Source organism: Rhipicephalus microplus, unplaced genomic scaffold, assembly GCF_043290135.1.
Source record: "Rhipicephalus microplus isolate Deutch F79 unplaced genomic scaffold, USDA_Rmic scaffold_13, whole genome shotgun sequence".
In the NCBI taxonomy this organism is placed as follows: domain Eukaryota; kingdom Metazoa; phylum Arthropoda; class Arachnida; order Ixodida; family Ixodidae; genus Rhipicephalus; species Rhipicephalus microplus.
The window spans coordinates 8707293-8734630 of NW_027464586.1; positions in this window are offsets into that span (position 1 = coordinate 8707293).

Below are 27338 nucleotides of genomic sequence, written 5' to 3' on the forward strand. Positions count from 1 at the left end.
CACATAGCAACTTTACACGTCTGTCTACCTGTGCGTCTATCTGCCAGTCTGTCTGTCTGTTTGTCCATGCATACGTCGGTGCGTCCATCTGCAGAACACTCAATGTACCGCCATCTCGCATACCCTGTGGCACATAGCCGCTTTACATGTCCATCTACCTGTCCGCCTGTCTGCCAGTCTGTCTGTCTGTCCGTCCATGCATCTTTCGTGCGTCAATCTAGAGAACACTCGAAGTACCACCATCTCGCGCCCCATATAACCTGTGGCACATACCCGCTTTACGCGTCCGTCTACCTGTCCGTCTGTCTGCCAGCCTGTCTGTCTGTTCGTCCATGCGTCCGTCCGTGCGTCCATCTAGAGAACACTCTAAGTACCACCATCTCGCGCGTCGTATACCCTGTGGCACATAGCCACTTTACACGTCTGTCTACCTGTCCGTCTGCCTGCCAGCCTGTCTGTCTGTCCGTCCATGCATCCGTCCGTGCGTCCATCTAGAGAACGCTCAAAGTACCGCCATCTCGCATACCTTGTGGCACATAACCACTTTACAAGTCCGTCCACCTGTCTGTCTGTCTGGCACTCTTTCAGTCTGTCCGTCCGTGCGTCCGTCCGTGCTTCCATCTAGAGAACACTCAAAGCACTGCGTTCTCGCATACCCTGGGGCACAGAGGCACTTTACACGTCTGTCAACCTGTCCGTCTGTCTTCCAGTCTGTCTGTCCGTACGTGCGTCCGTCCGTGCGTCAATCTAGAGAACACTCAAAGTACCGCCATCTCGAATGCCCTGTGGCACATAGCCGCTTTACACGTCCGTCTACCTGTCCGTCTGTCTGTCTCTCCGTCCATGCGTTCGTGCGTCAATCTAGAAAACACTAAAAATACCGCCATCTCGAATACCCTGTGGCACATAGCCACTTTACACGTCCGTCTACCTGTCCGTCTGTCTGCGAGTCTGTCTGCCTGTCCGTCCGTGCGCCTGTCCGTGCTTCCAACTAGAGAACACTCAAAGTACCGCCATCTCGCATACCCTGTGGCACATAGGCACTTTACACGTCCGTCTACCTGTCCGTCTGTCTGCCAGTCTGTCTGTCTGTCCGTCCGTGCGTCCGTCCGTACGTCAATCTAGAGAACACTCAAAGTACCGCCATCTCGAATACCCGGTGGCACATAGCCGCTTTACACGTCCGTCTACCTGTCCGTCTGTCTGCCAGTCTGTCTGTCTCTCCGTCCGTGCGTCCGTTCGTGCGTCAATCTAGAGAACACTAAAATACCGCCATCTCGAATACCCTGTGGCACATAGCCACTCTACACATCTGTCTACCTGTCCGTCTGTCTGCCAGTCTGTCTGTCTGTCCGTCCGTGCGTCCGTCCGTGCGTCCAATTAGAGAGCACTCAAAGTACCGCCATATCGCATACCCTGTGGCACATAGCCACTTTACACGTCAGTCTACCTGTCCGTCTGTCTGCCAGTCTGTCTGTCTGTCCGTCCGTGCGTCCGTCCGTGCGTCCATCTAAAGAACACTCAAAGTACCACCATCTCGCATACCCTGTGGCACATAGCCACTTTACACATCCGTCTACCTGTCCATCTGTTTGCCAGTCTGTCTGTCCGTCCGTGCGTCCGTCCATGCGTCCATCTAGAGAACACGCAAAGTACCGCCATCTCGCATACCATGTGGCACATAGCCACTTTACATGTCCGTCTACCGGTCCGTCTGTCTCCCAGTCTGTCTGACTGTCCGTCCATGTGTCCGTCCGTGCGTCCATCTAGAGAATGCGCAAAGTACCGCCATCTCGCATACCCTGTGGCACATAGCCACTTTACACGCCAGTCTACCTGTTAGTCTGTCTGCCAGTCTGTCTGTCTGTCCGTCCGTGCGTCCGTCCGTGCGTCCATCCAGAGAACACTTAAAGTACCGCCATCTCGCATACCGTATGGCACATAGCCACTTTACACATCCGTCTACCTGTCCGTCTGTCTCCCAGTCTGTGTGTCTGTCCGTCCATGTGTCCGTCCGTGCGTCCATCTAGAGAACACTCAAAGTACCGCCATCTCGCATACCCTGTGGAACATTGCCGGTTTTCACGTCCGTCTACCTGTCCGTCTGTCTGCCAGTCTGTCTGTCTGTCCGTCCATGCACCTGTTCGTGCGTCAATCTAGAGAACACTCTGAGTACCACCAACTCGCGCGTCGTATACCCTGTGTCACATACCCGCTTTACGCGTCCGTCTACCTGCCCGTCTGTCTGCCAGCCTGTCTGTCTGTTCGTCCATGCGTCCGTCCGTGCGTCAATCTAGAGAACACCCAAAGTACCGCCATCTAGCATATTCTGTGGCATATAGCCGCTTTACACGTCCGTCTACCTGTCCGTCTGTCTGTCTGTCCGTCCGTGCGTTCGTCCGAGCGTCAATCTAGAGAACACTCAATGTACTGCCATCTCGAATACCCTGTGGCACATAGCCGCTTTACATGTCCGTCTACCTGTCCGTCTGTCTGCCAGTCTGTCTGTCTCTGCGTCCATGCGTCTGTTCGTGCGTCAATCTAGAGAACACTAAAAATACCGCCATCTCGAATACCCTGTGGCACATAGCCACTTTACACGTCTGTCTCCCAGTCTGTCTGTCTGCCAGTCTGTCTGTCCGTCCGTGCGTCCGTCCATGCGTCCATCTAGAGAATACGCAAAGTACTGCCATCTCGCATACCATGTGGCACATAGCCACTTTACATGACCGTCTACCTGTCCGTCTGTCTTCCAGTCTGTCTCTCCGTCCGTGCGTCCGTCCATGCGTCCATCTAGAGAAAACGCAAAGTACCGCCATCTCGCATACCATGCGGCACATAGCCACTTTACATGACCGTCTACCTGTCCGTCTGTCTCCCAGTCTGTCTGACTGTCCGCCCATGTGTCCGTCCGTGCGTCCACCTAGAGAACACGCAAAGTAACGCCATCTCGCATACCCTGTGGCACATAGCCACTTTACACGTCAGTCTACCTGTCAGTCTGTCTGCCAGTCTGTGTGTCTGTCCATCCGTGCGTCCGTTCGTGCGTCCATCTAGAGAACACTCAAAGTACCGCCATCTCGCATAACCTATGGCACATAGCCACTTTACACATCCGTCTACCTGTCCGTCTGTCTCCCAGTCTGTCTGTCTGTCCGTCCATGTGTCCGTCCGTGCGTCCTTCTAGAGAACACTCAAAGTACCGCCATCTCGCATACCCTGTGGCACATAGCCAATTTACACGTCCGTCTACCTGTCCGTCTGTCTGCCAGTCTGTCTGTGTTCGTCCATGCGTCTGTCCGTGCGTCAATCTAGAGAACACTCTGAGTACCAACATCTCGCACGTCGTATACTCTGTGGCACATAGCCACTTTACACATCTGTCTACCTGTCCGGCTGTCTGCCAGCTTGTCTGTCTATCCGTCCGTGCGTCCGTCTGTGCGTCCATCTAGAGAACACTCAAAGTACCGCCATCTCGCATACCCTGTGGCACATAGCCACTTTACACGTCCGTCTACCTGTCCGTCTGTCTGCCAGTCTGTCTGTCTGTCCGTCCGGGCATCCGTCCGTGCGCCCTTCTAGAGAACACTCAAAGTACCGCCATCTCGCATACCCTGTGGCACATAGCTGCTTTACATGTCCGTCTACCTGTCCGTCTGTCTACAAGTCTGTCGGTCTCTCCATCCATGCGTCCGTTCGTGCGTCAATCTAGAGAACACTGAGTACCGCCATCTCGCTCGTCGTATACCCTGTGGTACATACCCGCTTTACTCGTTCGTCTACCTGTCCGGCTGTCTGCCAGTCTGTCTGTCTGTTCCTCCACGCGTCCGTCCGTGCGTCCATCTAGAGAACACTCTGAGTACTGCCATCTCGAGCGTCATATACCTGTGGTACATACTGCCACCCACACGTAGTGGGTCGACTGCAAGAGCGGCTCTACCATCTGGAGGAAAGGAAGAAGAATTGCGTGTCTCTTCTCGGCTCGAGAGCCAGCCACGACTGACGCATCGTCCTAGAGCTAGCTACCCGGTTGTTCAATATATCTCCCAGTACTTGTGACTCATCGTGACAAACTGGTGGAGGTGCTGGGTAGTCTCACGGATGCTGCAGACCCCCCCAGGAAGCCGTAATACGAGTCCAGTGCCAGTCAATACTCCCGTGCATCGGACGAGCCGCCGAATCAGGGGATTGCCTCCGGAAGTCAACGATACTGCTACCACCACGTCAACAAACATGACCAGCACTTCGGTACAAACCTTGCCAACCGGCACGGGAAGCACGTCGTCGAACCGATATACGTTGGAAAGCCCACGGGCACCGACGACGTTCCATGGTACGGAGAGCGAAGACGTTGAGGACTGGTTGGCGGACTTCGAGCGCGTAGCCAACTTGAATCAGTGGGACAACGCGGCGAAACTGGGTCGTGTCTACTTCTATCTCGAAGACGGGGCTCGCACGTGGTATCAAAATCGAGAGGAGCAGCTGACGACGTGGCCAGAATTCTCTCGTAGACTTCTGCAGACATATGCCAGTGCTGACCGCCAAGAAAGAGCTGAACGAGCTATTCTTGCCCGCGTCCAGTCGCCAAACGAAACTGTGACCGCGTACGTCGAAGACATGACGCGTCTCTTCCGACGGGCAGATTCAAGAATGACGGAGGACAAGAAGTTGCGTCACTTGATGCGTGGTGTCAAGGACCAGCTTTTCGCCGGCCTCGTGCGAAGCCCTCCGAAGACGGTCGCGGAGTTCTTGTCTGAAGCCGTGACAATGGAAAAAATGCTACAGCAGCGATCAAACCAATACGACAGGCAAGTCAGAGGCATGTCCTCTGCTGACATTTTCGCCGCCGCTGGGACCAGCAATGACTCCTTACGTGAACTCATCCGTAATATCGTACGTGAGGAGTTGCAAAAGGCTGGTGTAACACCTAATCCTACGGTTAGCTCTATTGCAACCGTCATCAAAGATGAGCTGCACCAGGCCCTCCGGGACACCTTGCCTCCTGACACAGCTGCGCCAGCTCCTGCTGAATACCACCGTAAGACAACCTACGCGGAAGCCCTGAAACGCCCTGCTGCATCGCCGCCCTTGTTCGTTCATCCTGTCCCTGCAGTTTCACTCGAGTCAGCGCAGCACATGCCATACTACGAAGGCACGTACACGCCACCGCCCCTGCCCTTTGGCCGTGGTGCTTCTGTTGCCCATCGTTCGGTACAACCGGTCCAGTACATCGACGATCGGCACTCGTATCCTCGGAAGTCTGATGTCTGGCGCACACCCGATCACAGGCCTCTATGCTTTCATTGCGGAGAAGCTGATCACTTGTACCGCCAGTGTCCTTATCGCCGTCTTGGGCTTCGCGGCTTCTCTGCGTACTCGCCGCCCCCCCGTTACGGTCAGAGACCACGCGACATCCAAAACTACCTCTCCCAGCAGCATGAACCACCGTCTGCCGGGCGCCAGTCGCGCTCGCCATCACCGAGGCGATTTTCATCAATGCCCCAGCGGTATTCTACCGCACGATCTCCCAGCCCCCGCCGGGAAAACTAGCCGAAGCGACCTCTGGGGGCGGGGTCGCTGAACGTCGAAGCGCTGAAGACCTCCTATTGACGCAGAACCGTACAGAAACTGGTCCGACATCACCTGCTGCTGCAAAGGATAGCCGGCTTTCACTCGACATAGCAGTAACAATTGATGGTTGTGTAGTTAATGCGTTAGTGGACACCGGCGCAGACTATTCCATACTGAGCGGGAAACTGACAACGCAGCTGAAGAAAGTAATCACGCCGTGGCATAACTCGCAGATTCGGACAGCTGGTGGCCATGTCGTAACTCCACTGGGTGCCTGCACAATTAGAGTACAGATTCAAGGGTACACATTCGTAGCAAGCTGCCTTGTTCTACGTGAATGCTCCTGTGACGTCATTCTGGGAGTTGATTTTCTACAGGAAAATGGAGCTATCATTGATCTGCAAGAGCGCCGCGTCACGTTCTCAGCCCAGCGAGCAATCAACGTGCAGGATGACGGAATGCGTGTCGACGTACTCCGTATTTCTGAACAGAGCGTGACGCTTCCTCCTCGAGCCAGTGTTCTAGTCGACGTAAGATGCTGTGGTTTGAGCGATGGCGATGTGTTGGCCGAGACAAATTTAGAACACCTCCTGCAGCAAGGCATATGTGTAGCGAGAAGTGTAATTCACGTTCGCGACGGCCGATCTGAATTGCTCGTTACCAACTTTAGCAACGAGCATCGACACCTTTTCCGTGGCACTTCGATAGCGTTTGCCCACGAAGTAGCAAACGTAACTAACTGTCCCACGTCAGAAATAGTGGATAACGCAGACACATCAATGAGCAACATTGACATCAATCCTGATCTGTCCACCGATAACCAGACTGCGCTGCGAGCGCTCTTGTTCGAGTACAGGTCTTGCTTCGCAAGTTGCTCAAAGATCCGCCAGACGTCCATCACTCAGCACAGGATCATCACGTACGAGGACGCACGCCCAATACACCAGCACCCCTACCGCGTGTCGGCTAAAGAACGTGAAGCGATACGTACGCAAGTTCGCGAGATGCTTGACGATGGCGTTATCGAACCATCCAACAGCCCGTGGTCATCTCCAGTCGTGCTTGTCAAAAAAAAAGACGGATCGCTACGCTTCTGCGTCGATTACCGAAAGCTCAACAACGTGACCAAAAAGGATGTGTACCCGCTACCGCGTATCGACGATTCGCTGGATAGACTTCGTCGTGCCCATTATTTCACTTCTCTCGACCTCAAAAGCGGGTACTGGCAAATCGAGGTAGATCAGCGAGACCGCGAAAAGACAGCCTTCGTGACTCCAGACGGCCTATACCAATTTCGAGTACTCCCTTTCGGCTTGTGTTCAGCGCCGGCAACTTTCCAGCGAATGATGGACACTGTCCTCACAGGGCTCAAGTGGCAGACTTGTCTTGTCTACCTTGATGATGTGGTGGTCTTCTCTGCCACGTTCGAGCAGCACCTACAGCGCCTGCGCAGCGTGCTGGAGGCTATCCGATCGGCGGACCTCACTCTAAAGCCACAGAAGTGCCACTTCGGCTATGAAGAACTGAAATTTCTTGGACATGTAGTTAGCGCTGAAGGAGTCCGGCCCGATCCAGACAAGCTTGCCGCTGTTGCCGAATTACCAGCTCCTGTCGATAAGAAAGCCGTCCAGCGCTTCCTTGGTTTGTGCGCCTACTATCGCCGGTTCATTCATGGCTTTTCACAGATAGCAGAACCTCTGACTCGTCTCACAAGGGACGACACGCCGTTTGTCTGGAAAAACGAGCAACAAGCAGCTTTTGATGAACTGCGACAGCGCATGCAATCAGCACCCGTTCTCGCTCATTTCGACGATGATGCTGACACGGAGGTCCATACTGACGCTAGTAACGTTGGGCTTGGTGCAGTGCTCGTTCAGCGTCAAGACGACATCGAAAGGGTGATAGCCTACGCCAGCCGCTCTCTATCCCGTGCCGAGGCGAATTATTCCACTACGGAGAAAGAGTGCCTCGCAGTCGTGTGGGCAATCACCAAGTTTCGCCCGTACCTTTATGGTCGTCCCTTCAAGGTAGTGACGGACCACCATGCCCTCTGCTGGTTGGCAAGCCTGCGCGACCCTTCTTGACGGCTAGCACGGTGGAGCTTGCGGCTGCAGGAATTTGACGTCACCATCGTCCATAAGTCCGGCCGTAAGCATGAAGACGCTGACACACTGTCACGCGCACCCCTTCATGTCGTCAGTCAGGAAGCAGAGGAAGACGAAGGCTTCCTGGGCGCCATTAGCTCATCAGACTTGAGTAAACTGCAGCGGGATGACGCAGAGATTCGTCCGATCATCGATCATTTAGAGGGCCAGGACACAATCATACCACGTCATTTATCCCGCTCGTTGCCGTCATTCTGCCTTCGAGAGGGTGTGCTGTACAAGAAGAACGCTCGTTCGAACAACCGTACCTACCTCCTGGTGGTTCCTCGAGACATGCGAGACGACGTCCTTTTCGCTTGCCATGACGAACCCACATCCGGTCATCTGGGCTACTCACGGACACTTGCCAGAGTGAGAGGTACTATTGGCCAGGACTTTCCGCAAGCGTCAAGAAGTACGTCAAGAGCTGTCGGGAATGTCAGCGTCGAAAGCAACCATCTGTTAAGCCAGCTGGTTTGCTTCAGCCCATTGAAGCACCCTGCACGCCGTTCGACCAAGTCGGCATGGACATTCTCGGGCCATTCCCCCTATCTGCGGACAGCAACAAATGGGTGATCGTCGCGACCGACTATCTGACACGCTACGCTGAGACGCAGGCGATCCCACGAGCCACGGCTTCTGAGGTAGCACAATTTTTCATGCGCCACATCGTGTTACGACACGGTGCTCCTTCCACTATAATAACGGACAGAGGGACGGCATTCACGGCGCAGCTTATGGACGAGGTTTTCAAACTGAGCAACACCAGACACCGAAAGACAACTGCGTACCACCCGCAAACCAACGGACTTACCGAGCGACTGAATAAGACCATTGCAGACATGATCTCAATGTACATCGACGTACAGCAAAAAACATGGGACCGGATCTTACCTTACGTGACCTTCGCGTATAATACCGCCGTGCAAGAGACCACGCGATTCACGCCACTTCGGCTTCTCTACGGCCGCGAAGTGCAGACCATGCTGGACTCTATGCTACCGTGTCAAGACGAAGACGAGTTGACAACTGACGCCGATGAATTCGCAGAGCGTGCTGAGGAAGCCCGGCAGCTCGCGCGACTACACATCGGCCAGCAACAGCAGGCAGACGCACGGCGCTATAAAATCCGCCACAGTGAAGTATTTTACAACCCCGGAGACCAAGTTTGGGTGTGGACGCCCGTCCGCCGCCGTGGCCTTAGTGAAAAGTTACTGAGCCGGTACTTTGGCCCTTATAAAGTGTTACGTCGCGTCAGTGACGTGAACTATGAAGTGGTTCCGGACTCAACATCGCAGGCACGGAGTAGGACACGACCGAGGTCGGATGTCGTTCATGTGTTGCGCATGAAACCATTTATTGCCCGTTGTTCATAACTTTTTTCTTGCCGTACAGCGTTCTTTGTGTTATTTATTTATTTTTGTGAACTTGCTTCTTCGTTCACTGATTTTTCCTATATTGGCACGCTCGTTCATTTCTATTTTTACTTTATCCGAATTTCCAATTTCTTTTTTTTCCACGTGCCTATGTCGTAACATCGTGGTGGTGCTATGTACTTTTCTTTCCCCCTTTTGGGACTTTTTTTTCTTTTCGAAAGGGGGGATAATGCCACCCACACGTAGTGGGTCGACTGCAAGAGCGGCTCTACCATCTGGAGGAAAGGAAGAAGAATTGCGTGTCTCTTCTCGGCTCGAGAGCCAGCCACGACTGACGCATCGTCCTAGAGCTAGCTACCCGGTTGTTCAATATATCTCCCAGTACTTGTGACTCATCGTGACAATACCATCTTAACACGTCCGTCTACCTCTCCGTTTGTCTGCCAGTTTGTCTGTCTATTCGTCCATGCGTCCATCCGTGCGTCCTTCTAGAGAACACTCAAAGTACCACCCTCTCGCATACCCTGCGGCACATAGCCGCTTAACTCGTCCTTCTACCTGTCCGTCCGTCTGCCACTCTGTCTGTCTGTCCGTCCGTGCGTCCATCTACAGAACACTCAAAGTACCGCCATCTCGCATACCCTGTGGCACATAGCCACTTTACACGTCCGTCTACCTGTCCGTCTGTCTGCCAGTCTGTCTGTCTGTCCGTCCATGCATCTATTCGTGCGTCAATGTAGAGAACACTCATAGTACCACCATCTCGCGCGTCGTATACCCTGTGGCACATACCCGCTTTACGCGTCCGTCTGTCTACCTGTCCGTCTGTCTGCCAGTCTGTCTATCTGTCCGTCCGTGCGTCCGTCCATGCGTCCATCTAGACAACACTCAAAGTACCGCTATCTCGCATACCCTGTGGCACATAGCCGCTTTACGCGTCCATCTACCTTTCCGTCTGTCTGCCAGTCTGTCTGTTCCTCCATGCGTATGTTCGTGCGTAAATTTAGAGATCACTCCGAGTACCGCCATCTCGCGCTCGTATACCCTGCGTCACATACCCGCTTTACGCGTCCGTCTACCTGTCCGTCTGTCTGCCAACCTGTCTGTCGGTTCGTTCATGCGTCCGTCTGTGCGTCCATCTAGAGAACACTCTGAGTACCACCATCTCGCGCGTCGAATACCCTGTGGCACATAACCACTTTACACGTCCGTCCACCTGTCCGTCTGTCTGCCACTCTGTCTGTCTGTCCGTCCGTGCGTCTGTCCGTGCTTCCATCTAGAGAACACTCAAAGTACCGCCATCTCGCATACCCTGTGGCACATCGGCACTTTACACGTCCGTCTACCTGTCCGTTTGTCTGCCAGTTTGTCTGTCTGTTCGTCCGTGCGTTCGTCCGTGCGTCAATCTAGAGAACACTCAATGTACCGCCATCTCGAATACCCTGTGGCACATAGCCACCTTACACGTCCGTCTACCTGTCCGTCTGTCTGCCACTCTGTCTGTCTCTCCGTCCATGCGTCTGTTCGTGCGTCAATCTAGAGAACACTAAAAATACCGCCATCTCGAATACCCTGTGGCACATAGCCACTTTACACGTCTGTCTTCCTGTCCGTCTGTCTGCCAGTCTGTCTGTCTGTCCGTCCGTGCGTCCATCCGTGCGCCCAAATAGAGAGCACTCAAAATACCGCCATCTCACATACCCTGTGGTACATAGCCACTTTACACGTCAGTCTACCTGTCCGTCTGTCTGCCAGTCTGTCTGTCTGTCCGTCCGTGCGTCCGTCCGTGCGTCCATCTAGAGAACACTCAAAGTACTGCCATCTCGCATACCCTGTGGCACATAGCCACTTTACACATCCGTCTACCTGTCCATCTGTTTGCCAGTCTGTTTGTCCGTCCGTGCGTCCGTCCATGCGTCCATCTAGAGAACACGCAAAGTACCGCCATCTCGCATACGATGTGGCACGTAGCCACTTTACATGACCGTCTACCTGTCCGTCTGTCTCCCAGTCTGTCTGACTGTCCGTCCATGTGTCCGTCCGTGCGTCCATCTAGAGAACACGCAAAGTACCGCCATCTCGCATACCCTGTGGCACATAGCCACTTTACACGTCCGTCTACCTGTCCGTCTGTCTGCCAGTCTGTCTGTCTGTCCGTCCGGGCATCCGTCCGTGCGTCCTTCTAGAGAACACGCAAAGTACCGCCATCTCGCATACCCTGTGGCACATAGCAACTTTACACGTCTGTCTACCTGTGCATCTATCTGCCAGTCTGTCTGTCTGTTCGTCCATGCATACGTCCGTGCGTCCATCTGCAGAACACTCAATGTACCGCCATCTCGCACACCCTGTGGCACATAGCCGCTTCACATGTCCATCTACCTGTCCGCCTGTCTGCCACTCTGTCTGTCTGTCCGTCCATGCATCTTTCGTGCGTCAATCTAGAGAACACTCTAAGTACCACCATCTCGCGCGCCGTATGCCCTGTGGCACATACCCGCTTTACGCGTCCGTCTACCTGTCCGTCTGTATGCCAGCCTGTCTGTCTGTTCGTCCATGCGTCCGTCCGTGCGTCCATCTAGAGAACACTCTAAGTACCACCATCTCGCGCGTCGTATACCCTGTGGCACATAGCCACTTTACACGTCTGTCTACCTGTCCGTCGGCCTGCCAGCCTGTCTGTGTGTCCGTCCATGCATCCGTCCGTGCGTCCATCTAGAGAACGCTCAAAGTACCGCCATCTCGCATACCATGTGGCACATAACCACTTTACAAGTCCGTCCACCTGTCTGTCTGTCTGCCACTCTTTCTGTCTGTCCGTCCGTGCGTCCGTCCGTGCTTCCATCTAGAGAACACTCAAAGCACCGCGTTCTCGCATACCCTGGGGCACATAGGCACTTTACACGTCCGTCAACCTGTCCGTCTGTCTTCCAGTCTGTCTGTCCGTCCGTGCGTCCGTCCGTGCGTCAATCTAGAGAACACTCAAAGTACCGCCATCTGGAATGCCCTGTGGTACATAGCCGCTTTACACGTCCGTCTACCTGTCCGTCTGTCTGCCAGTCTGTCTGTCTCTCAGTCCATGCAATCGTGCGTCAATCTAGAGAACACTAAAAATACCGCCATCTCGAATACCCTGTGGCACATAGCCACTTTACACGTCTGTCTACCTGTCCGTCTGTCTGCGAGTCTGTCTGTCTGTCCGTCCGTGCGCCTGTCCGTGCTTCCATCTAGAGAACACTCAAAGTACCGCCATCTTGCATACCCTGTGGCACATAGGCACTTTACACGTCCGTCTAACTGTCCGTCTGTCTGCCAGTCTGTCTGTCTGTCCGTCCGTGCGCCCGTCCGTACGTCAATCTAGAGAACACTCAAAGTACCGCCATCTCGAATACCCTGTGGCACATAGCCGCTTTACAAGTCCGTCTACCTGTCCGTCTGTCTGCCAGTCTGTCTGTCTCTCCGTCCGTGCGTCCGTTCGTGCGTCAATCTAGACAACACTAAAATACCGCCATCTCGAATACCCTGTGGCACATAGCCACTCCACACGTCTGTCTACCTGTCCGTCTGTCTGCCAGTCTGTCTGTCTGTCAGTCCGCGCGTCCATCCGTGCGTCCAATTAGAGAGCACTCAAAGTACCGCCATATCGCATACCCTGTGGCACATAGACACTTTACACGTCAGTCTACCTGTCCGTCTGTCTGCCAGTCTGTCTCTCTGTCCGTCCGTGCGTCCGTCCGTGCGTCCATCTAAAGAACACTCAAAGTACCGCCATCTCGCATACCCTGTGGCACATAGCTACTATACACATCCGTCTACCTGTCCATCTGTTTGCCAGTCTGTCTGTCCGTCCGTGCGTCCGTCCATGCGTCCATCTAGAGAACACGCAAAGTACCGCCATCTCGCATACCATGTGGCACATAGCCACTTTACATGTCCGTCTACCGGTCCGTCTGTCTCCCAGTCTGTCTGACTGTCCGTCCATGTGTCCGTCCGTGCGTCCATCTAGAGAACGCGCAAAGTATCGCCATCTCGCATACAATGTGGCACATAGCCACTTTACACGCCAGGCTACCTGTTAGTCTGTCTGCCAGTCTGTCTGTCTGTCCATCCGTGCGTCCGTCCGTGCGTCCATCCAGAGAACACTTAAAGTACCGCCATCTCGCATACCCTAAGGCACATAGCCACTTTACACATCCGTCTACCTGTCGGTCTGTCTCGCAGTGTGTGTGTCTGTCCGTCCATGAGTCTGTCCGTGCGTCCATCTAGAGAACACTCAAAGTACCGCCATCTCGCATACCCTGTGGCACATTGCCGGTTTACACGTCCGTCTACCTGTCCGTCTGTCTGCCAGTCTGTCTGTCTGTCCGTCCATGCACCTGTTCGTGCGTCAATCTAGAGAACACTCTGAGTACCACCAACTCGCGCGTCGTATACCCTGTGTCACATACCCGCTTTACGCGTCCGTCTACCTGCCCGTCTGTCTGCCAGCCTGTCTATCTGTTCGTCCATGCGTCCGTCCGTGCGTCCATCTAGAGAACACTCAAAGTACCGCCATCTCGCATATTCTGTGGCATATAGCCGCTTTACACGTCCGTCCAACTTTCCGTCTGTCTGCCAGTCTGTCTGTCTGTTCCTCCATGCGTCCGTTCGTGCGTAAATTTAGAGAACACTCCGAGTACCGCCATCTCGCGCTCGTATACCCTGCGTCACATACCCGCTTTACGCGTCCGTCTACCTGTCCGTCTGTCTGCCAACCTGTCTGTCTGTTCGTTCATGAGTCCGTCCGTGCGTCCATCTAGAGAACACAAAACGTACCGCCATCTCGCATACCCTGTGGCACATAGGCACTTTACACGTCCGTCTACCTGTCCGTCTGTCTGTCTGTCCGTCCGTGCGTTCGTCCGAGCGTCAATCTAGAGAACACTCAATGTACCGCCATCTCGAATACCCTGTGGCACATAGCCGCTTTACACGTCCGTCTACCTGTCCGTCTGTCTGCCAGTCTGTCTGTCTCTCCGTCCATGCGTCCATTCGTGCGTCAATCTACAGAACACTCAAAGTACCGCTATCTCGCTTACCCTGTGGCACATAGCCACTTTACACGTCCGTCTACCTGTCCGTCTGTCTGCCAGTCTGTCTGTCTCTCCGTCCATGCGTCTGTTCGTGCGTCAATCTAGAGAACACTAAAAATACCGCCATCTCGAATACCCTGTGGCACATAGCCACTTTACACGTCTGTCTGCCAGTCTGTCTGTCTGCCAGTCTGTCTGTCCGTCCGTGCGTCCGTCCATGCGTCCATCTAGAGAATACGCAAAGTACCGCCATCTCGCATACCATGTGGCACATAGCCACTTTACATGACCGTCTACCTGTCCGTCTGTCTTCCAGTCTGTCTGTCCATCCGTGCGTCCGTCCATGCGTCCATCTAGAGAAAACGCAAAGTACCGCCATCTCGCATACCATGTGGCACATAGCCACTTTACATGACCGTCTACCTGTCCGTCTGTCTCCCAGTCTGTCTGACTGTCCGCCCATGTGTCCGTCCGTGCGTCCACCTAAAGAACACGCAAAGTACCGCCATCTCGCATACCCTGTGGCACCTAGCCACTTTACACGTCAGTCTACCTGTCAGCTGTCTGCCAGTCTGTGTGTCTGTCCATCCGTGCGTCCGTCCGTGCGTCCATCTAGAGAACACTCAAAGTACCGCCATCTCGCATACCCTATGGCACATAGCCACTTTACACATCCGTTTACCTGTCCGTCTGTCTCCCAGTCTGTCTGTCTATCCGTCCATGCGTCTGTCCGTGCGTCAATCTAGAGAACACTCTGAGTACCAACATCTCGCACGTCGTATACTCTGTGGCACATAACCACTTTACACATCTGTCTACCTGTCCGGCTGTCTGCCAGCTTGTCTGTCTATCCGTCCGTGCGTCCGTCTGTGCGTCCATCTAGAGAACACTCAAAGTACCGCCATCTCGCATACCCTGTGGCACATAGCCACTTTACACGTCCGTCTACCTGTCCGTCTGTCTGCCAGTCTGTCTGTCTGTCCGTCTGGGCATCCGTCCATGCGCCCTTCTAGAGAACACACAAAGTACCGCCATCTCGCATACCCTGTGGCACATAGCCTCTTTACACGTCTGTCTACCTGTGCGTCTATCTGCCAGTCTGTCTGTCTGTTCGTCCATGCATACGTCCGTGCGTCCATCTGCAGAACACTCAAAGTACCGCCATCTCGCATACCCTGTGGCACATAGCCGCTTTACATGTCCATCTACCTGTCCGTCTGTCTGCCAGTCTGTCTGTCTGTCCGTCCATGCATCTTTCGCGCGTCAATCTAGAGAACACTCTGAGTACCACCATCTCGCGCATCGTATACCCTGTGGCACATACCCGCTTTACGCGTCCGTCTACCTGTTCGTCTGTCTGCCAGCCTGTCTGTCTGTTCGTCCATGCGTCCGTTCGTGCGTAAATTTAGAGAACACTCCGAGTACCGCCATCTCGCGCTCGTATACCCTGTGGAACATAACCACTTTACACGTCCGTCCACCTGCCCGTCTATCTGCCACTCTGTCTGTCTGTCCGTCCGTGCGTCTGTCCGTGCTTCCATCTAGAGAACACTCAAAGTACCGCCATCTCGCATACCCTGTGGCACATAGGCACTTTACACGTGCGTCTAACGGTCCGTCTGTCTGCCAGTCTGTCTGTCTGTCCATCCGTGCGTCCGTCCGTGCGTCAATCTAGCGAACACTCAAAGTACCGCCATCTCGAATACCCTGTGGCACATAGCCGCTTTACACGTCCGTCTACCTGTCCGTCTGTCTGCCAGTCTGTCTGTCTCTCCGTCCATGCGTCCATTCGTGCGTCAATCTACAGAACACTCAAAGTACCGCTATCTCGCTTACCCTGTGGCACATAGCCACTTTACACGTCCGTCTACATGCTCGTCTGTCTGCCAGTCTGTCTTTTTGTCCATCCATGCATCCGGTCGTGCGTAAATCTAGAGAACACTCCGAGTACCGCCATCTCGCGCGTCGTATACCCTGTGTGACATACCCGCTTTACGCGTCCGTCTAACTGTCCGTCTGTCTGCCGCTCTGTCTGTCTGTCCATCCGTGCCTCCGTCCGTGCGTCCATCTAGAGAACACTCTGAGTACCCCATCTCGCGCATCGTATACCCTGTGGCATATAGCCACTTAACACGTCTGTCTACCTCTCCGGCTGCCTGCCAGTCTGTCTGTCTATCCGTCCGTGCATCCGTCCGTGCGTCCATCTAGAGAACACTCAAAGTACCGCCATCTCGCATACCCTGTGGCACATAGCCACTTCCCACGTCCGTCTACCTGTCCGTCTGTCTGCCAGTGTGCCTGTCTGTCCGTCCGTGCGCCCGTCTGTGCGTCTATCTAGAGAACACTCAAAGTACTGACATCTCGCATACCCTGTGGCACAAAGCCACTTTACACGTCCGTCTACCCTTTCGTCTCTCTGCCAGTCTGTCTGTCTGTTCGTCCATGCGTCCATCCGTGCGTCCATCTAAGGAACACTCAAAGTACCGCCATCTCGCATACCCTGTGGCACATAGCTGTTTTACATGTCCGTCTACCTGTCCGTCTGTCTGCAAGTCTGTGGGTCTCTCCGTCCATGCGTCCGTTCGTGCGTCAATCTAGAGAACACTCTGAGTACCGCCATCTCGCTCGTCGTATACCCTGTGGTACATACCCGCTTTACTCGTTCGTCTACCTGTCCGTCTGTCTGCCAGTCTGTCTGTCTGTTCCTCCATGCGTCCGTCCGTGCGTCCATCTAGAGAACACTCTCAGTACTGCCATCTCGAGCGTCATATACCTGTGGTACATACCATCTTTACGCGTCCGTCTACCTCTCCATTTGTCTGCCAGTCTGTCTGTCTATTCGTCCATGCGTCCATCCGTGCGTCCTTCTAGAGAACACTCAAAGTACCACCCTCTCGCATACCCTGCGGCACATAGCCGCTTTACTCGTCCTTCTACCTGTCCGTCCGTCTGCCACTCTGTCTGTCTGTCCGTCCGTGCGTCCATATACAGAACACTGAAAGTACCGCCATCTCGTATACCCACTGGCACATAGCCACTTTACACGTCCGTCTACCTGTCCGTCTGTCTGCCAGTCTGTCTGTCTGTCCGTCCATGCATCTATTCGTGCGTCAATGTAGAGAACACTCATAGTACCACCATCTCGCGCGTCGTATACCCTGTGGCACATACCCGCTTTACGCGTCCGTCTACCTGTCCGTCTGTCTGCCAGTCTGTCTATCTGTCCGTCCGTGCGTCCGTCCATGCGTCCATCTAGACAACACTCAAAGTATTGCTATCTCGCATACCCTGTGGCACATAGCCGCTTTACTCGTCCATCTACCTTTCCGTCTGTCTGCCAGTCTGTCTGTTCCTCCATGCGTCTGTTCGTGCGTAAATTTAGAGAACACTCCGAGTACCGCCATCTCGCGCTCGTATACCCTGCGTCACATACCCGCTTTACGCGTCCGTCTGTCTGCCAACCTGTCTGTCGGTTCGTTCATGCGTCCGTCTGTGCGTCCATCTAGAGAACACTCTGAGTACCACCATCTCGCGCGTCGTATACCCTGTGGCACATAACCACTTTACACGTCCGTCCACCTGTCCGTCTGTCTGCCACTCTGTCTGTCTGTCCGTCCGTGCGTCTGTCCGTGCTTCCATCTAGAGAACACTCAAAGTACCGCCATCTCGCATACCCTGTGGCACATAGCCGCTTTACACGTCCGTCTACCTGTCCGTCTGTCTGCCAGTCTGTCTGTCTCTCCGTCCATGCGTTCGTTCGTGCGTCAATCTAGAGAACACTAAAAATACCGCCATCTCGAATACCCTGTGGCACATAGCCACTTTACACGTCTGTCATCCTGTCCGTCTGCCTGCCAGTCTGTCTGTCTGTCCGTCCGTGCGTCCATCCGTGCGTCCAATTAGAGAGCACTCAAAATACCGCCATCTCGCATACCCTGTGGTACATAGCCACTTTACACGTCAGTCTACCTGTCCGTCTGTCTGCCAGTCTGTCTGTCCGTCCGTGCGTCCGTCCGTCCGTGCGTCCATCTAGAGAACACTCAAAGTAGCGCCATCTCGCATACCCTGTGGCACATAGCCACTTTACACATCCGTCTACCTGTCCATCTGTTTGCCAGTCTGTCTGTCCGTCCGTGCGTCCGTCCATGCGTCCCTCTAGAGAACACGCAAAGTACCGCCATCTCGCATACGATGTGGCACGTAGCCACTTTACATGACCGTCTACCTGTCCGTCTGTCTCCCAGTCTCTCTGACTGTCCGTCCATGTGTCCGTCTGTGCGTCCATCTAGAGAACACGCAAAGTACCGCCATCTCGCATACCCTGTGGCACATAGCCACTTTACACGTCCGTCTACCTGTCCGTCTGTCTGCCAGTCTGTCTGTCTGTCCGTCCGGGCATCCGTCCGTGCGTCCTTCTAGAGAACACGCAAAGTACGGCCATCTCGCATACCCTGTGGCACATAGCCACTTTACACGTCTGTCTACCTGTGCGTCTATCTGCCAGTCTGTCTGGCTGTTCGTCCATGCATACGTCCGTGCGTCCATCTGCAGAACACTCAATGTACCGCCATCTCGCATACCCTGTGGCACATAGGCGCTTTACATGTCCATCTACCTGTCCGTCTGTCTGCCAGTACGTCTGTCTGTCCGTCCATGCATCTTTCGTGCGTCAATCTAGAGAACACTCTAAGTACCACCATCTCGCGCGCCGTATACCCTGTGGCACATACCCGCTTTACGCGTCCGTCTACCTGTCCGTCTGTCTGCCAGCCTGTCTGTCTGTTCGTCCATGCGTCCGTCCGTGCGTCCATCTAGAGAACACTCAAAGTACCGCCATCTCGCATACCCTGTGGCACATAGCCACTTTACACATCCGTCTACCTGTCCATCTGTTTGCCAGTCTGTCTGTCCGTCCGTGCGTCCGTCCATGCGTCCATCTAGAGAACACGCAAAGTACCGCCATCTCGCATACCATGTGGCACATAGCCACTTTACATGTCCGTCTACCTGTCCGTCTGTCTCCCAGTCTGTCTGACTGTCCGTCCATGTGTCCGTCCGTGCGTCCATCTAGAGAACGCGCAAAGTACCGCCATCTCGCATACCCTGTGGCACATAGCCACTTTACACGCCAGTCTACCTGTTAGTCTGTCTGCCAGTCTGTCTGTCTGTCCATCCGTGCGTCCGTCCGTGCGTCCATCTAGAGAACACTCAAAGTACCGCCATCTCGCATACCCTGTGGCACATTGCCGGTTAACACGTCCGTCTACCTGTCCGTCTGTCTGCCAGTCTGTCTGTCTGTTCCTCCATGCGTCCGTTCGTGCGTAAATTTAGAGAACACTCCGAGTACCGCCATCTCGCGCTCGTATACCCTGCGTCACATACCCGCTTTACGCGTCCGTCTACCTGTCCGTCTGTCTGCCAACCTGTCTGTCTGTTCGTTCATGTGTCCGTCCGTGCGTCCATCTAGAGAACACTCTGAGTACCACCATCTCGCATACCCTGTGGCACATAGGCACTTTACACGTCTGTCTACCTGTGCGTCTATCTGCCAGTCTGTCTGTCTGTTCGTCTATGCATACGTCCATGCGTCCATCTGCAGAACACTCAAAGTACCGCCATCTCGCATACCCTGTGGCACATAGCCACTTTACATGTCGATCTACGTGTCCGTCTGTCTGCCAGTCTGTCTGTCTGTCCGTCCATGCATCTTTTGCGCGTCAATCTAGAGAACACTCTGAGTACCACCATCTCGCGCTTCGTATACCCTGTGGCACATACCCGCTTTACGCGTCCGTCTACCTGTTCGTCTGTCTGCCAGCAAGTCTGTCTGTTCGTCCATGCGTCCGTTCGTGCGTAAATTTAGAGAACACTCCGAGTACCGCCATCTCGCGCTCGTATACCCTGCGTCACATACCCGCTTTACACGTCCGTCTACCTGTCCGTCTGTCTGCCAACCTGTCTGTCTGTTGATTCATGCGTCCGTCCGTGCTTCCATCTAGAGAACACTCTAAGTACCACCATCTCGCGCGTCGTATACCCTGTGGCACATAACCACTTTACACGTCCGTCCACCTGCCCGTCTGTCTGCCACTCTGTCTGTCTGTCCGTCCGTGCGTCCGTCCATGCGTCCATCTAGAAAACACGCAAAGTACCGCCATCTCGCATACGATGTGGCACGTAGCCACTTTACATGACCGTCTACCTGTCCGTCTGTCTCCCAGTCTGTCTGACTGTCCGTCCATGTGTCCGTCCGTGCGTCCATCTAGAGAACACGCAAAGTACCGCCATCTCGCATACCCTGTGGCACATAGCCACTTTACACGTCCGTCTACCTGTCCGTCTGTCTGCCACTCAGTCTGTCTGTCCGTCCGGGCATCCGTCCGTGCGTCCTTCTAGAGAACACGCAAAGTACCGCCATCTCGCATACTTTGTGGCACAAAGCCACTTTACACGTCCGTCTACACTTTCGTCTCTCTACCAGTCTGTCTGTCTGTTCGTCCATGCGTCCATCCGTGCGTCCATCTAAAGAACACTCAAAGTACCGCCATCTCGCATACCCTGTGGCACATAGCTGCTTTACATGTCCGTCTACCTGTCCGTCTGTCTGCAAGTCTGTCGGTCTCTCCGTCCATGCGTCCGTTCGTGCGTCAATCTAGAGAACACTCTGAGTACCGCCATCTCGCTCGTCGTATACCCTGTGGTACATACCCGCTTTACTCGTTCGTCTACCTGTCCGTCTGTCTGCCAGTCTGTCTGTCTGTTCCTCCATGCGTCCGTCCGTGCGTCCATCTAGAGAACACTCTGAGTACTGCCATCTCGAGCGTCATATACCTGTGGTACATACCATCTTTACGCGTCCGTCTACCTCTCCGTTTGTCTGCCAGTCTGTCTGTCTATTCGTCCATGCGTCCATCCGTGCGTCCTTCTAGAGAACACTCAAAGTACCACTCTCTCGCATACCCTGCGGCACATAGCCGCTTTACTCGTCCTTCTACCTGTCCGTCCGTCTGCCACTCTGTCTGTCTGTCCGACCGTGCGTCCATATACAGAACACTCAAAGTACCGCCATCTCGCATACCCACTGGCACATAGCCACTTTACACGTCCGTCTACCTGTCCGTCTGTCTGCCAGTCTGCCTGTCTGTCCGTCCGTGCGTCCGTCCGTGCGCCCATCTAGAGAACACTCAAAGTACCGCCATCTCGCATACCCTGTGGCACATAGCCACTTTACACATCCGTCTACCTGTCCATCTGTTTGCCAGTCTGTCTGTCCGTCCGTGCGTCCGTCCATGCGTCCATCTAGAAAACACGCAAAGTACCGCCATCTCGCATACGATGTGGCACGTAGCCACTTTACATGGCCGTCTACCTGTCCGTCTGTCTCCCAGTCTGTCTGACTGTCCGTCCGTGCATCCGTCCGTGCGTCCATCTAGAGAACACTCAAAGTACCGCCATCTCGCATACCCTGTGGCACATAGCCACTTCCCACGTCCGTCTACCTGTCCGTCTGTCTGCCAGTGTGCCTGTCTGTCCGTCCGTGCGTCCGTCTGTGCGTCTATCTAGAGAACACTCAAAGTACTGACATCTCGCATACCCTGTGGCACAAAGCCACTTTACACGTCCGTCTACCCTTTCGTCTCTCTGCCACTCTGTCTGTCTGTTCGTCCTTGCGTCCATCCGTGCGTCCATCTAAAGAACACTCAAAGTACCGCCATCTCGCATACCCTGTGGCACATAGCTGCTTTACATGTCCGTCTACCTGTCCGTCTGTCTGCAAGTCTGTCGGTCTCTCCGTCCATGCGTCCGTTCGTGCGTCAATGTAGAGAACACTCTGAGTACCGCCATCTCGCTCGTCGTATACCCTGTGGTACATACCCGCTTTACTCGTTCGTCTACCTGTCCGTCTGTCTGCCAGTCTGTCTGTCTGTTCCTCCATGCGTCCGTCCGTGCGTCCATCTGGAGAACACTCTGAGTACTGCCATCTCGAGCGTCATATACCTGTGGTACATACCATCTTTACGCGTCCGTCTACCTCTCCGTTTGTCTGCCAGTCTGTCTGTCTATTCGTCCATGCGTCCATCCGTGCGTCCTTCTAGAGAACACTCAAAGTACCACCCTCTCGCATACCCTGCGGCACATAGCCGCTTTACTCGTCCTTCTACCTGTCCGTCCGTCTGCCACTCTGTCTGTCTGTCCGTCCGTGCGTCCATATACAGAACACTCAAAGTACCGCCATCTCGCATACCCACTGGCACATAGCCACTTTACACGTCCGTCTACCTGTCCGTCTGTCTGCCAGTCTATCTGTCTGTCCGTCCATGCATCTATTCGTGCGTCAATGTAGAGAACACTCATAGTACCACCATCTCGCGCGTCGTATACCCTGTTGCACATACCCGCTTTACGCGTCCGTCTACCTGTCCGTCTGTCTGCCAGTCTGTCTATCTGTCCGTCCGTGCGTCCGTCCATGCGTCAATCTAGACAACACTCAAAGTATTGCTATCTCGCATACCCTGTGGCACATAGCCGCTTTACTCGTCCATCTACCTTTCCGTCTGTCTGCCAGTCTGTCTGTTCCTCCATGCGTCTGTTCGTGCATAAATTTAGAGAACACTCCGAGTACCGCCATCTCGCGCTCGTATACCGTGCGTCACATACCCGCTTTACGCGTCCGTCTGTCTGCCAACCTGTCTGTCGGTTCGTTCATGCGTCCGTCTGTGCGTCCATCTAGAGAACACTCTGAGTACCACCATCTCGCGCGTCGTATACCCTGTGGCACATAACCACTTTACACGTCCGTCCACCTGTCCGTCTGTCTGCCACTCTGTCTGTCTGTCCGTCCGTGCGTCTGTCCGTGCTTCCATCTAGAGAACACTCAAAGTACCGCCATCTCGCATACCCTGTGGCACATAGCCGCTTTACACGTCCGTCTACCTGTCCTTCTGTCTGCCAGTCTGTCTGTCTCTCCGTCCATGCGTTCGTTCGTGCGTCAATCTAGAGAACACTAAAAATACCGCCATCTCGAATACCCTGTGGCACATAGCCACTTTACACGTCTGTCATCCTGTCCGTCTACCTGCCAGTCTGTCTGTCCGTCCGTGCGTCCGTCCGTCCGTGCGTCCATCTAGAGAACACTCAAAGTAGCGCCATCTCGCATACCCTGTGGCACATAGCCACTTTACACATCCGTCTACCTGTCCATCTGTTTGCCAGTCTGTCTGTCCGTCCGTGCGTCCGTCCATGCGTCCCTCTAGAGAACACGCAAAGTACCGCCATCTCGCATACAATGTGGCACGTAGCCACTTTACATGACCGTCTACCTGTCCGTCTGTCTCCCAGTCTGTCCGACTGTCCGTCCATGTGTCCGTCCGTGCGTCCATCTAGAGAACACGCAAAGTACCGCCATCTCGCATACCCTGTGGCACATAGCCACTTTACACGTCCGTCTACCTGTCCGTCTGTCTGCCAGTCTGTCTGTCTGTCCGTCCGGGCATCCGTCCGTGCGTCCTTCTAGAGAACACGCAAGGTACGGCCATCTCGCATACCCTGTGGCACATAGCCACTTTACACGTCTGTCTACCTGTGCGTCTATCTGCCAGTCTGTCTGGCTGTTCGTCCATGCATACGTCCGTGCGTCCATCTGCAGAACACTCAATGTACCGCCGTCTCGCATACCCTGTGGCACATAGGCGCTTTACATGTCCATCTACCTGTCCGTCTGTCTGCCAGTACGTCTGTCTGTCCGTCCATGCATCTTTCGTGCGTCAATCTAGAGAACACTCTAAGTACCACCATCTCGCGCGCCGTATACCCTGTGGCACATACCCGCTTTACGCGTCCGTCTACCTGTCCGTCTGTCTGCCAGCTTGTCTGTCTGTTCGTCCATGCGTCCGTCCGTGCGTCCATCTAGAGAACACTCAAAGTACCGCCATCTCGCATACCCTGTGGCACATAGCCACTTTACACATCCGTCTACCTGTCCATCTGTTTGCCAGTCTCTCTGTCCGTCCGTGCGTCCGTCCATGCGTCCATCTAGAGAACACGCAAAGTACCGCCATCTCGCATACCATTTGGCACATAGCCACTTTACATGTCCGTCTACCTGTCCGTCTGTCTCCCAGTCTGTCTGACTGTCTGTGTCCATGTGTCCGTCCGTGCGTCCACCTAGAGAACGCGCAAAGTACCGCCATCTCGCATACCCTGTGGCACATAGCCACTTTACACGTCAGTCTACCTGTCCGTCTGTCTGCCAGTCTGTCTGTCCGTCCGTGCGTCCGTCCGTCCGTGCGTCCATCTAGAGAACACTCAAAGTAGCGCCATCTCGCATACCCAGTGGCACATAGCCACTTTACACATCCGTCTACCTGTCCATCTGTTTGCCAGTCTGTCTGTCCGTCCGTGCGTCCGTCCATGCGTCCCTCTAGAGAACACGCAAAGTACCGCCATCTCGCATACGATGTGGCACGTAGCCACTTTACATGACCTGTCCGTCTGTCTCCCAGTCTGTCCGACTGTCCGTCCATGTGTCCGTCCGTGCGTCCATCTAGAGAACACGCAAAGTACCGCCATCTCGCATACCCTGTGGCACATAGCCACTTTACACGTCCGTCTACCTGTCCGTCTGTCTGCCAGTCTGTCTGTCTGTCCGTCCGGGCATCCGTCCGTGCGTCCTTCTAGAGAACACGCAAGGTACGGCCATCTCGCATACCCTGTGGCACATAGCCACTTTACACGTCTGTCTACCTGTGCGTCTATCTGCCAGTCTGTCTGGCTGTTCGTCCATGCATACGTCCGTGCGTCCATCTGCAGAACACTCAATGTACCGCCGTCTCGCATACCCTGTGGCACATAGGCGCTTTACATGTCCATCTACCTGTCCGTCTGTCTGCCAGTACGTCTGTCTGTCCGTCCATGCATCTTTCGTGCGTCAATCTAGAGAACACTCTAAGTACCACCATCTCGCGCGCCGTATACCCTGTGGCACATACCCGCTTTACGCGTCCGTCTACCTGTCCGTCTGTCTGCCAGCTTGTCTGTCTGTTCGTCCATGCGTCCGTCCGTGCGTCCATCTAGAGAACACTCAAAGTACCGCCATCTCGCATACCCTGTGGCACATAGGCACTTTACACGTCTGTCTACCTGTGCGTCTATCTGCCAGTCTGTCTGTCTGTTCGTCCATGCATACGTTCGTGCGTCCATCTGCAGAACACTCAAAGTACCGCCATCTCGCATACCATGTGGCACATAGCCACTTTACATGTCCGTCGACCTGTCCGTCTGTCTCCCAGTCTGTCTGACTGTCCGTCCATGTGTCCGTCCGTGCGTCCATCTAGAGAACGCGCAAAGTACCGCCATCTCGCATACCCTGTGGCACATAGCCACTTTACACGCCAGTCTACCTGTCCGTCTGTCTGCCAACCTGTCTGTCTGTTCGTTCATGTGTCCGTCCGTGCGTCCATCTAGAGAACACTCTGAGTACCACCATCTCGCGCGTCGTATACCCTGTGGCACATACCCGCTTTACGCGTCCGTCTACCTGTTCGTCTGTCTGCCAGCAAGTCTGTCTGTTCGTCCATGCGTCCGTTCGTGCGTAATTTAGAGAACACTCCGAGTACCGCCATCTCGCGCTCGTATACCCTGCGTCACATACCCGCTTTACACGTCCGTCTACCTGTCCGTCTGTCTGCCAACCTGTCTGTCTGTTGACTCATGCGTCCGTCCGTGCTTCCATCTAGAGAACACTCTAAGTACCACCATCTCGCGCGTCGTATACCCTGTGGCACATAACCACTTTACACGTCCGTCCACCTGCCCGTCTGTCTGCCACTCTGTCTGTCTGTCCGTCCGTGCGTCTGTCCGTGCTTCCATCTAGAGAACACTCAAACTACCGCCATCTCGCATACCCTGTGGCACATAGCCACTTCCCACGTCCGTCTACCTGTCCGTCTGTCTGCAAATGTGCCTGTCTGTCCGTCCGTGCGTCCGTCTGTGCGTCTATCTAGAGAACACTCAAAGTACTGACATCTCGCATACCCTGTGGCACAAAGCCACTTTACACGTCCGTCTAGCTGTCCGTCTTTCTGCCAGTCTGTCTGTCTGTCCGTCCATGCATCTATTCGTGCATCAATGTAGAGAACACTCATAGTACCACCATCTCGCGCGTCGTATACCCTGTGGCACATACCCGCTTTACGCGTCCGTCTACCTGTCCGTCTGTCTGCCAGTCTGTCTATCTGTCTGTCCGTGCGTCCGTCCATGCGTCCATCTAGACAACACTCAAAGTATCGCTATCTCGCATACCCTGTGGCACATAGCCGCTTTACGCGTCCATCTACCTTTCCGTCTGTCTGCCAGTCTGTCTGTTCCTCCATGCGTCTGTTCGTGCGTAAATTTAGAGAACACTCCGAGTACCGCCATCTCGCGCTCGTATACCCTGCGTCACATACCCGCTTTACGCGTCCGTCTACCTGTCCGTCTGTCTGCCAACCTGTCTGTCGGTTCGTTCATGCGTCCGTCTGTGCGTCCATCTAGAGAACACTCTGAGTACCACCATCTCGCGCGTCGTATACCCTGTGGCACATAACCACTTTAAACGTCCGTCCACCTGTCCGTCTGTCTGCCACTCTGTCTGTCTGTCCGTCCGTGCGTCTGTCCGTGCTTCCATCTAGAGAACACTCAAAGTACCGCCATTGCGCATACCCTGTGGCACATAGGCACTTTACACGTCCGTCTACCTGTCCGTTTGTCTGCCAGTCTGTCTGTCTGTCCGTCCGTGCGTTCGTCCGTGCGTCAATCTAGAGAACACTCAATGTACCGCCATCTCGAATACCCTGTGGCACATAGCCGCTTTACACATCCGTCTACCTGTCCGTCTGTCTGCCAGTCTGTCTGTCTCTCCGTCCATGCGTCCGTTCGTGCGTCAATCTAGAGAACACTAAAAATACCTCATCTCGAATACCCTGTGGCACGTAGCCACTTTACATGACCGTCTACCTGTCCGTCTGTCTCCCAGTCTGTCTGACTGTCCGTCCATGTGTCCGTCCGTGCGTCCTTCTAGAGAACACGCAAAGTACCGCCATCTCGCATACCCTGTGGCACATAGCCACTTTACACGTCAGTCTACCTGTCAGTCTGTCTGCCAGTCTGTGTGTCTGTCCATCCGTGCGTCCGTCCGT